The following is a 12377-nucleotide window of genomic DNA, read 5'->3' on the forward strand; positions in this document are numbered from 1 at the left end:
TGACCTACAGAAGGCTTTTGATACAGGTATCCACTGTCTCCTAATCTCCAAACTGGAGGCACTGGGGTTAAGCAGTATCCCTCTAGGCTGGGTAAAGTCCTATTTATCAGGAAGGGAGCAAGTGTTAGAGATTAATGGTTCACTGCCTCAGGCAAAACCAATGAGTTGTGGCCTTCCGCAGGGGAGCGTGCTTGGGCCTCTGCTGTTTTTATAGTATATTAATGATATGGCAGATGCTTGTTCTTGCCGTCTTTTTCTTTATGCGGATGACTCTACACTTTTGGTGTCTCACAAAAGTAACACTATGTTGGAGAGCATACTTAGCACAGAGCTTACTAACATTAGCAAATGGCTTGGAGATAATAAGCTCTCTGCACTTAGGGAAAACTGAAGCAATTGTTTTTGGACCCAAACCTAAATTGTGTAGGTCGTCTGAAATCAGAGTGGAGTTAGGGGGTGAGGTGCTGACTACTAAAACCTCTGTTAGCTACTTGGGATGTATCCTTGATGGAAGCATGGGAGGTGTGAGCATGGTCAAAAAGGTGCTAGGAAAGGTTAATATCAGGACTAAGTTTTTGTCTAGAAAGTCCAAGCTGCTTGATAAGGACTCCATGAAAGTGCTAGCTACAGCCCTCATTCAATGCCATTTTGACTATGCTAGTACTTTCTGGTTTGGGGGCTTATCTAAACTTATGAAGGGGAAGTTCCAGATACCCTGATCAGCTTATTCTGGGCTAGTATTGAAGGTGAGTCCACGTACTCACATAGGCAGGAGCTGCTTTCAGGAACTAAACTGGCTGCCTGTTGAGGCTAGGGTGTCCCAGATTAGACTAGGTTTGGTTGACAGGAGTATTTATGGTCTAGCGCCCAGATATCGAAGTGATTACTTTCCTCGTGTTAGGGATGCACACAATCACAGCACCAGATCAGGTGTTGCTGTGTGTTTATACAGGTTTAGGAGTATCGCTGGGAAAGGTACTTTCTTGTATACTGGAGCCTCAGAATGGAATGAGTTGCCTCTGCCCATAAAAACAACATCCTCTGGGCAGCTTTAAAATAAAGTAAAAATTTGTTTGATGTCTTCTGTGCCCATATGAATAACCCCTATAATGTAACTGGAATGATGATAGACCTTCTGTTTTTGTTTTATTATTTCACTGCCATACTGTGTTCGATCTTGTCTAGCCATCTTGTCTCAAGAGGACCACAATGGAATTAAGTCCCAGACTTTGTGTGTTATCCTCGATGATTTTCTTCATGTGCATGTATGGCTTTTTCAAGTTTTATGTGAGCTTGTTTTTTTTAAATGGTCGAATTAATAAACTAAACTACCCCAAGAGACTTGCAGCTGTAATTGCTGCAAAAGGTGGCTCTATAAAGTATTGACTTTGGGTGGGTGAATAGTTATGCACACTCAAGTTCTGTTTTTTTGTCTTATTTCTTGTTTGTTTCCCAATAAAACATATTTTGCATCTTCAAAGTGGTAGGCATGTTGTGTAAATCAAATAATATAAAAAATAAAAATCTACTTTATTAATTCCAGGTTGTAAGGCAACAAAAGGAAAAATGCCAAGGGGGTGAATACTTTCGCAAGCCACTGTACTACAATGGCTCAGACTATACTTTAGGGTTCATCAATTAGGTTTCGCCTTGGGCCAAATTTTTTCTGAGCTAATAGTCGGTCGGCCAGAACATAATTAGCACAATTAATTGGCCTACACTACAAATTGACCAAAATGTTTAATATCTGATTAGTACATAAAATTCTGTGACAAGAACAATAATTTTGATCTGATTACGCTCATAAAAATCACCATGTATCTATTCAATTATTATTTGTGTATATTTCTCTGTGCATTGATTGGTGGGGAAAAACAGGGCTACTGTAGCCTACTGTAGGCTACAATAGTGGCGATTTTAGCCTGTAAATCTTGGTGGGGCCAAAAAATAAAATAAATGTGGGATGCATGCCAGCAAAGTCACAACAATAAACAATACATTAATTGCACTATACCACTGCTACACCTGGCTATCAACTGAGCCTTGTCTGGCAGCGAAACAGTTCATTCAGCCTGATTTACTGACTTAAACTGCTGATATGGCTGACTTGTTTAATTAAACAAATGTGATTTCTACTGACAATTGAGATGTACAAACTATGGCATAAGGGGACGACAATTGCATAAGAGGCCATTCGTAATTTCGATTAAGACATTAATGAGCGAGCTAGGAAGGACGTAGTCAATATAACTTTGTTCAGCACTTCTGAAAATGTACAGCGACAGATTTCAGAACATGGACCGTTCTTACAGTGTTCTCCCTGTACACCAAGTCAGAACTGTAGGATAAATAAAGGGGAAATATAAGCAGACAATGAAAACTCTTACTATATTCAATGATTACATTTTTCAAAAACAGGTTATAGGCTACATGTGCACCACCAAGTCAGAACAGTAGGCTAAATTAAGAGGTGAAAATAGACCAAATTATTAGGGTGGGGCAGGCACATGGGCTACTAACAGCATACAACACAACATACTTAGCATTACTTTCTTAGCTACATTATACATATCTCCCTTGCATATTACATAATTTATGCAGCAGCATACAAGACATATTTGGACTCACCTTGTGCTGTGCTCACTTGAACAGGAAGGTGGCGCAGCGGGCATTCGTGTGCAAATTTTGTCATCAAAGTCTGGCATTCTCTGGATTTATGGTGCTTTCAAGACAACTGGGAACTCGGGGGGGGGGGGGGTGGTGAATCATGATGATGTAAGTGATTTTCAGGTCGTAGCGCTAGAAAGAGGCCCAAGTTCCCGATTTAAAATTCCAAGTTGGATGAAAGTTAAAACAATTTTCCCAGTTGTAGCTCATTTTCCCCCCCCGAGTTCCCAGTTGTCTTGAACTCACTAAAGTAAAATTTTGCAGTTCTGAGTTGTTTTGAGCACAGCACAAATCATGCTTCATTGACAGCAAGACCAATGTTTAATTTCTATAACTTTAAACTAGGAAAATAGACCCTTAATCTTAGACTTGGGACCACACAGCCACGCCACTGAATAGCAGGCTAATGATTGCTTTGCAATGCTTGCAGTTAGCCACCGATTCCTTCCAAACCACTCATTGTTGAATTTGGAATCTGCAATGGCCGACGAGCACTGATACGTTTTATCTATTTTCTCATTATTTCTCTTCATATAAGGATTTGCCAGTAGATTGTCTTTTTTTTTTTTTTTTTTTTTTTTTTTTTATTATAAATTTTATCCCCTTTTCTCCCCAATTTTTCGTGGTATCCAATCGCTAGTAATTACTATCTTGTCTCATCGCTACAACTCCCGTACGGGCTCGGGAGAGACGAAGGTCGAAAGTCATGCGTCCTCCGAAGCACAACCCAACCTAGCCGCACTGCTTCTTAACACAGCGCGCCTCCAACCCGGAAGCCAGCCGCACCAATGTGTCGGAGGAAACACCGTGCACCCGCCCCCTCGGTTAGCGCGCACTGCGCCCGGCCCGCCACAGGAGTCGCTGGAGCGCGATGAGACAAGGATATCCCTACCGGCCAAACCCTCCCTAACCCGGACGACGCTAAGCCAATTGTGCGTCGCCCCACGGACCTCCCGGTCGCGGCCGGCTGCGACAGAGCCTGGGCGCGAACCCAGACTCTGGTGGCGCAGCATAGCACTGCGATGCAGTGCTCTAGACCACTGCGCCACCCGGGAGGCCGCCAGTAGATTGTCGACTTGATTCATGATGACTGCTAGCTAAGATTTTGAAAGTCCAATCAAAGCTACTGTAGATATAACTTGATTTGACATTTGTGGCCATTGACCTCGAGTCTTCTTAGATGGGCACTTCTAATGCAACTCTATGGCAGTACAAGGGACTAGAATTTTAGAGCTCTACCCTTAGACTTGGTGGTGACGTAGTGTCTCCATGAGTGGCAGAACACTGAGCCAATCATGGTGCAATGTTCTGTATTTTCCCACCACAGAAAGCACTGAGCTAGGCTGAAACACCTGCATTTTGGAGCTGCCTTAAGAAATCAAAAGAGACCATGTTTGTACGCAGCTTTATTAACTTAATATATATATTTTTTTACATTGTTTGCAAACTTTTGACATATTAATGCCCCACCTGCCCTGAACGACAGCTTGCCACTGGGCTACAATACTTTTTTAAAAGTCAACATTCGTTCAGAACAATAGGCTTGATAGCCAGAGAAAATGTAACTCAAAAGTATCAAAAAGGTGGATAATGAAAATCGTAGTTTCAGTGAATGTACAGAGACATATGGGTTCACCTTACCATCTTATTTGCAATGAAAATGTTGCCGTTTTTTTTACTGACATTCTGTCACTTAAACGCGTTAAATCTCCAGTTACAAGAAAAAGGTTAAAACAGTCATAGACATGGTGGAACAACTTAAGGCCATTCTTAGGAAACTTCGGTTGCTCGATTTGTACTTGTCATCTGGAAGGCTACTACACTTCAGCACACTGAAGAAACAAGGGACCAGGTCGCAACATGGAGGGGTTCATCAAGCAGTTGAGGAACAACTTAGCCAGATTTGAAGACTACAACATGCCCAAGGATATCATTGCGTTTGTACATGATTCTGTACCTGATAGAAACAGCACAAAATTGCACGTCATGCAATGCACGGCTCACCATCCAACTCTGCACTCACGCACTGTACAAAATATACGAAGCCCCCCCCACCAGACACAGTAAGTTGCTAGCTAGTATTGGCGGGAATTCTCTACAACAAAATGCACAATAAATATTCACCAAAAAACGCTGCATCTTGTGTGATGTTCGAATAACATTTACAAACAAATTGATATAAATTGTACATTTAAATCATCACTTGGGAGTATAAACATCACTTTTGACGTACAGTGCTTTGCAACCAACAATTTACCGCTGGTTTGGTGCTTGTTCACTGGGACGAGTCTAACTGAAATATCCTCACTCGTAAGCAAGTCACGCAAACCAGCCAATAAGATGCCATGTTGAGTAGGTGAAGGCAAGACAAAACTAAAACCAAAAACCCATTGGCTTAACAATAAAGTGGCAAGGGGAATCACCAATATAACCCTGTTACACTTCTCTATCCGCCCAGGTGGATAATTCTCATCCCTTGCTAAGAAAACGATACCCTTGCTGGATGCGGCCGTAATTCAAACTGAGCTGATTGAATTCCAGACATCGAGCTAAAATCAGGGATGTGTTTTGGGTGGCATGCTCAGAGGAATACAGCTAATAAAGACACTTGCATTTTATGTGCTAACAATGTTCGTATCGACTTACACCTGCGAGTCCTCATTTTCCTCTATGAATGCAATATAAACTCAGGACAGGACCAGCTTTCACATAAATCAATCGGAGGACTGCCTGCGCATCAAAATCACATCCATCTCACGCGACATCCACAAGATCGTGTCCGAGGGGAAATGAGTGAGTGAGTAACTTAATGGCCTATATGACGGTATTTAGTACATCCGTGAAAAGGAGAGCCGCACACTCTAGGAGCTCAGATGCAATAATTGAATAACCAACGTTTCGGGCAGACAAGCTGTCTTCATCAGGGTATAATGACGAACACTGCGGGTCACTAGTTTATATAGTGTCAAAGGACACACACAGGTGTCTGTAATCATGTCTGGGTGCGGCTTGATATCATTTGTTAATTTACAGATGTAAATATAACATATAAAAAAACATAAATGGATAGCACAGGATCATAGATATAATTTTGCTACATAGTCCTACAAACATTTTCAATGAATAGCAAAATCACAAAAATGACTTCAAATCAAGGTCTACGTTGAGACCGAAGGCAGCAAGGGTCTTTAAATGAAATATCCAGGCAGCCTCTCGTTTTAACCATAAATTGTCGAGGTCACCCCTTTCATAGGGAGGGTGAAGTGTTCGATGCTGATATAACGTAGGGACGAAATCGAGTGGTTCGCTCCCAAAAAGTGGGCCGCCAAGTTTTTGCACCTAATGCTACGATACTCCGAGATTCGTACTTTTAATTTGCGCTTCGTTTTACCCACGTAATTTTTTACCACGTGGACAAGTTATAAGATAAATAACTGCCTTAGTGGAGCACGTGATAACACCATTCATTGGGATTTGTTTCCCTGTTTGGGGGTGTTTTGAAGGATCCACATGTGTAAGTGCCATTGCATTGAGCGCAGCCATTACACTTGTAGTTTCTATCCGGTAGAGGCGCAAATAGACGTTGTGCAGGGTATTTTGGAGTGGGAAATCAGAGTTTACCAATTGATCTCTGAGACTTCTGCCCCGCGAGAATACGACCAAGGCAGAGACCGAAAACACATTACCGATACTGTCATCGGATTTTAGAATGTGCCAATGTTTGAACGATTCCCACAATTTGTTCAGAGCACTTTGAATAGTGGGCAGTATGAACGCAAGAATGCTTCTTTTTGCGGGACTGTCCTTGAAAGAGATCATGTCTCGATTTATTAGGGATTTTCTTAATGGCAGTATTAATCTGACCATTTTTGTGCCCCCCCCTCCTTGAATTTTCTTTGCGTCTCAGCCATATTTCTGTCGACATCTGATTGTTTTTTGCTAATTGTTTTGATTCGACAGAATTGGCTGTAGGGCTAACGTTTTCCTTGGAGAGCGGGTGACAGCTCTCAGCACTCAACAAACTGTTACGATCAGTGGGTTTCGTGTAAAGATCAGTGTATAGAACATTATCCTCACACAAAATCAGAAGTTCAAGGAAACTGATTTGACAGATGTGTCAGATTGCATAGTAAATCTCCGGTGCTCAGAACAAGAGTTAAGAAAAGCATGGAATGCCTTGAGCTGTTTTGCATTACCCCTCCATAGAAAATAAATATCATCAATGTACCGTTTCCAAATAATAATGTTAGGCAAGAAAACATTTGAGAGGATTGAGAATAGACTGTTTCTCCATGTAACCCACATACACATTATCATAGTTATGAGCCATAGGGGATCCCATAGCAGTACCCTTGGGTCTGAATAAATAACTAATTTAGAAACATGAAATAGTTGTGTGTGTGTGAGTACTATTTCAGCCGAGATTCAGCAAGATGTCGGCCAGTGCAGATAATTTGTTTTGGTAGCTGAAGGAATTATTGGATTTCTTTACCCAATTATCGACATTGGAATATTTCTACGGTCATAAAACCCCGTATTAATATTTTTTTGTTTATTTACCAAAGTAATTGATTACTTTCCGCAAGTTATTCACCTCTAAAACTAAGTTTGCGACAACACTAGATAGCCTGATAAGCTAGCTAGCTCAAAAACTATCTTGTCGAACGTACATGGAAACTGCCACGACCAGAACCAAAAGGAAAGAAATGGAGAGATCGTCAGATGGACAATTAACCACAAAAGATAGTATGATTTTGGGTACTCCTCTTCAGAATGTAACTGTTGGGGGGAAATAGTGCAATGGGTGATGAAAATGTGGTGAGCACGGACAGCAATGCTCACAACTTGCGCCCCTCCAGTCCCCAGCTCAGGCCTTTACCTTACGACCCCGGCACTCCAGTCAAGCCCCAGGGGGAAAAGATGAGAGGCCAAGAGGGTATGTCACTTCTTGACATGCAAAACAATATTGTAATGCTTTTGACAGCAAAGATAGATTAAAGGGCAAATGGCTTGGAGGTCATGGTTAGGGAGAATACGATGAAAATTGAGGCCATTAAAAAATCTGTTGACTTTATCTTTGGAGAAGTGAAAACCCTCAAAAGTGACATGAAGAAAGTGGAAGTTATCTGCTAGGAAAATGAAAAGAAGGTGGCTGAACTCGAGGCGGAGACATACCAGCGCAGGTGGAACCTGAGGCTCCATGGAATTCCAGAGCAGGCGGGTGAGGACATCAAATGCAGAGTTGTTGACATCTGTGGAGCTGTCATTCCCGAATCAAAAGCAAAACTTCAGGAAAATGTAGACATCGTCCATCGTTTGGGAATATATATATTTTTTTTAATTCGTAATTTACTCAAGCGTAAGGCTATTTTCCTGTATTGCAAATGGTTTAATGCAGACTTTTACTTTTTACAAGAGACTCATGCTTGTTCTTCCGATCTATCTTTTTGGAAAAATCAATGGGGTAACGATATCTGGTCATCATATGGCAACAACCACTCTGCAGGTGTAGCAGTTTTAAGAGGTGCATTTAAAGGGAAGGTCATCAGTAGTAAGACTCACCACTCTGGACATTGGTTAATTTCAACAGTAAATTTCAACAGTGAAATGTTTTTATTAGGTTTCAACTGTTCTGCCTGCGGCTATGGAACCCTGACCTGTTCACCGGACGTGCTACCTGTCCCAGACCTGCTGTTTTCAACTCTCTAGAGACCGCAGGAGCGGTAGAGATACTCTTAATGATCGGCTATGTAAAGCCAACTGACATTTACTCCTGAGGTGCTGACTTGCTACACCCTCGATAACTTCTGTGATTATTATTATTTGACCATGCTGGTCATTTATGAACATTTGAACATCTTGGCCATGTTCTGTTATAATCTCCACCCGGCACAGCCAGAAGAGGACTGGCCACCCCTCATAGCCTGGTTCCTCTCTAGGTTTCTTCCTAGGTTTTGGCCTTTCTAGGGAGTTTTTCCTAGCCGCCGTGCTTCTACACTTGCATTGCTTGCTGTTTGGGGTTTTAGGCTGGGTTTCTGTACAGCACTTCGAGATATTAGCTGATGTACGAAGGGCGATATAAAATACATTTGATTGATTGATTGATTGATTGATTAGGGAATATTTATGCATCCAACAACAAACAAAACAACAGGATATTATTTAAAGACTTTGAAGAAGAAATTATTAGAGTTATAGGTGTATTTCAGGATATCAAAATTATCGTAGGTGGAGATTTTAATTCTGTATCTAATGTGATGATTGACAGATATCCCCCTTCTAACATATCCAGCATAGTTAATTCTGAGTTTAATAACCTATGTCTTGGATTAGTCGATATTTGGAGATCTAAATATCCTGATAAAAAGGAATTCACTTGGAGTAACAAGGACATGTTCAGACAGTCAAGAATTGACTTTGGGTTGATTTCAAATTCATTAGATAATTCTGTAGTCAAGGTATCAATCGAACCATCAATTCTTACTGATCATAAAGTTATATTCTTATCTTTAAATATTCATGGATCTGATGTTAAACCGAATTGGAGTTATTGGAAACTCAATAGTAGACTGTTGGAAGATGATCATTTCAAGATGGATGCCAAAGATATTATACAAGACAATTGGAGGAAAGCCCAACTATTTAAGTCTTATGGGAAATATTGGGAATTAATGAAGTATGAAATAAGACAAACAGCCATGAAGAGAGGTAAAGAAATTGCTGAACTTAAAAGATTGAGGGAAGATAAACTTGTTAAGGAAATACTTTCTCTAATCTCTATGGAAGACCTTGATGAAGAAGGAAAGGGTCAGTTATTCTCTTTACAACTAGAAATGGACCGAGTGTATGAAGAGAGAGCGAAAGGGGCATTTGTAAGATCAAGAAGGAGATGGTTGGAGGAAAGTGAAAAAAATACAATACTTTTACAATTTAGAAAGAAAAAATTCTGAATTTACATCTATTCATAAGCTCAATATAGATGGCAAAGAAAATGAAAACCCCAAAGATATTTCAAAATATGTTTCAGAATTCAAGGGTAACCGTTATACCAGTAATGCCTGTCCTACTAGTGACATACAGTGGGGAGAACAAGTATTTGATACACTGCCGATTTTGCAGGTTTTCCTACTTACAAAGCATGTAGAGGTCTGTAATTTCTATCATAGGTACACTTCAACTGTGAGAGACGGAATCTAAAACAAAAATCCAGAAAATCACATTGTATGATTTTGAAGTAATTAATTTGCATTTTATTGCATGACATAAGTATTTGATACATCAGAAAAGCAGAACTTAATATTTGGTACAGAAACCTTTGTTTGCAATTACAGAGGTCATACGTTTCCTGTAGTTCTTGACCAGGTTTGCACACACTGCAGCAGGGATTTTGGCCCACTCCTCCATACAGACCTTCTCCAGATCCTTCAGGTTTCGGGGCTGTCGCTGGGCAATACGGACTTTCAGCTCCCTCCAAAGATTTTCTATTGGGTTCAGGTCTGGAGACTGGCTAGGCCACTCAATGCAAATTAATTATTTAAAAATCATACAATGTGATTTTCTGGATTTTTGTTTTAGATTCCGTCTCTCACAGTTGAAGTGTACCTATGATAAAAATTACAGACCTCTACATGCTTTGTAAGTAGGAAAACCTGCAAAATCGGCAGTGTATCAAATACTTGTTCTCCCCACTGTATCTGCCTTTCTAGACTCTGTCAAAGACTGTGCAAAATTCATAGATGAAGACTTCCAAAAGTCTTGTGATGAAATGATTTCTATTAATGAAATTAAAAAAATTATTTACATTTACATTTAAGTCATTTAGCAGACGCTCTTATCCAGAGCGACTTACAAATTGGTGCATTCACCTTATGATATCCAGTGGAACAACCACTTTACAATAGTGCATCTAACTCTTTTAAGGGGGGGGGGGGTTAGAAGGATTACTTTATCCTATCCTAGGTATTCCTTAAAGAGGTGGGGTTTCATGTGTCTCCGGAAGGTGGTGATTGACTCCGCTGACCTGGCGTCGTGAGGGAGTTTGTTCCACCATTGGGGTGCCAGAGCAGCGAACAGTTTTGACTGGGCTGAGCGGGAACTGTACTTCCTCAGAGGTAGGGAGGCGAGCAGGCCAGAGGTGGATGAACGCAGTGCCCTTGTTTGGGTGTAGGGCCTGATCAGAGCCTGAAGGTACGGAGGTGCCGTTCCCCTCACAGCTCCGTAGGCAAGCACCATGGTCTTGTAGCGGATGCGAGCTTCAACTGGAAGCCAGTGGAGAGAGCGGAGGAGCGGGGTGACGTGAGAGAACTTGGGAAGGTTGAACACCAGACGGGCTGCGGCGTTCTGGATGAGTTGTAGGGGTTTAATGGCACAGGCAGGGAGCCCAGCCAACAGCGAGTTGCAGTAATCCAGACGGGAGATGACAAGTGCCTGGATTAGGACCTGCGCCGCTTCCTGTGTGAGGCAGGGTCGTACTCTGCGAATGTTGTAGAGCATGAACCTACAGGAACGGGTCACCGCCTTGATGTTAGTTGAGAACGACAGGGTGTTGTCCAGGATCACGCCAAGGTTCTTAGCACTCTGGGAGGAGGACACAATGGAGTTGTCAACCGTGATGGCGAGATCATGGAACGGGCAGTCCTTCCCCGGGAGGAAGAGCAGCTCCGTCTTGCCGAGGTTCAGCTTGAGGTGGTGATCCGTCATCCACACTGATATGTCTGCCAGACATGCAGAGATGCGATTCGCCACCTGGTTATCAGAAGGGGGAAAGGAGAAGATTAATTGTGTGTCGTCTGCATAGCAATGATAGGAGAGACCATGTGAGGATATGACAGAGCCAAGTGACTTGGTGTATAGCGAGAATAGGAGAGGGCCTAGAACAGAGCCCTGGGGGACACCAGTGGTGAGAGCACGTGGTGCGGAATTATCATCAAGTTAAAAGAGAATAAATCTCCAGGGAATGATGGCATTATCAGTGAATTCAAAAAATATTTTCAGGAGGATAATATTGAATTTATATTTAATGTTTTTAAGGAAGCAATTGATTTAGGGGTCCTGCCTGTTTCTATGACACATGGCCTAATTTCTGTAATACCCAAACCAAACAAAGATTCTATGATGTTAGAAAATTGGAGACCAATGACATTAATGAACAATGATGGAAAGCTACTTGCATCCATCTTTGCAGAAAGACTTAAAAAAGGTCTTGACCAAATCATTGATGATACCCAGTCTGGTTTTATGAAGGGCAGACATATACAGTGGGGAGAACAAGTATTTGATACACTGCCGATTTTGCAGGTTTTCCTACTTACAAAGCATGTAGAGGTCTGTAATTTTTATCATAGGTACACTTCAACTATGAGAGACGGAATCTAAAACAAAAATCCAGAAAATCACATTGTATGAATTTTAAGTAATTAATTTGCATTTTATTGCATGACATAAGTATTTGATACATCAGAAAAGCAGAACTTAATATTTGGTACAGAAACCTTTGTTTGCAATTACAGAGATCATACGTTTCCTGTAGTTCTTGACTAGGTTTGCACACACTGCAGCAGGGATTTTGGCCCACTCCTCCCTACAGATCTTCTCCAGATCCTTCAGGTTTCGGGGCTGTCGCTGGGCAATACGGACTTTCAGCTCCCTCCAAAGATTTTCTATTGGGTTCAGGTCTGGAGACTGGCTAGGCCACTCCAGGACCTTGAGAT

The sequence above is a fragment of the Salvelinus alpinus genome, chromosome 2 (assembly GCF_045679555.1).
Source record: "Salvelinus alpinus chromosome 2, SLU_Salpinus.1, whole genome shotgun sequence".
In the NCBI taxonomy this organism is placed as follows: domain Eukaryota; kingdom Metazoa; phylum Chordata; class Actinopteri; order Salmoniformes; family Salmonidae; genus Salvelinus; species Salvelinus alpinus.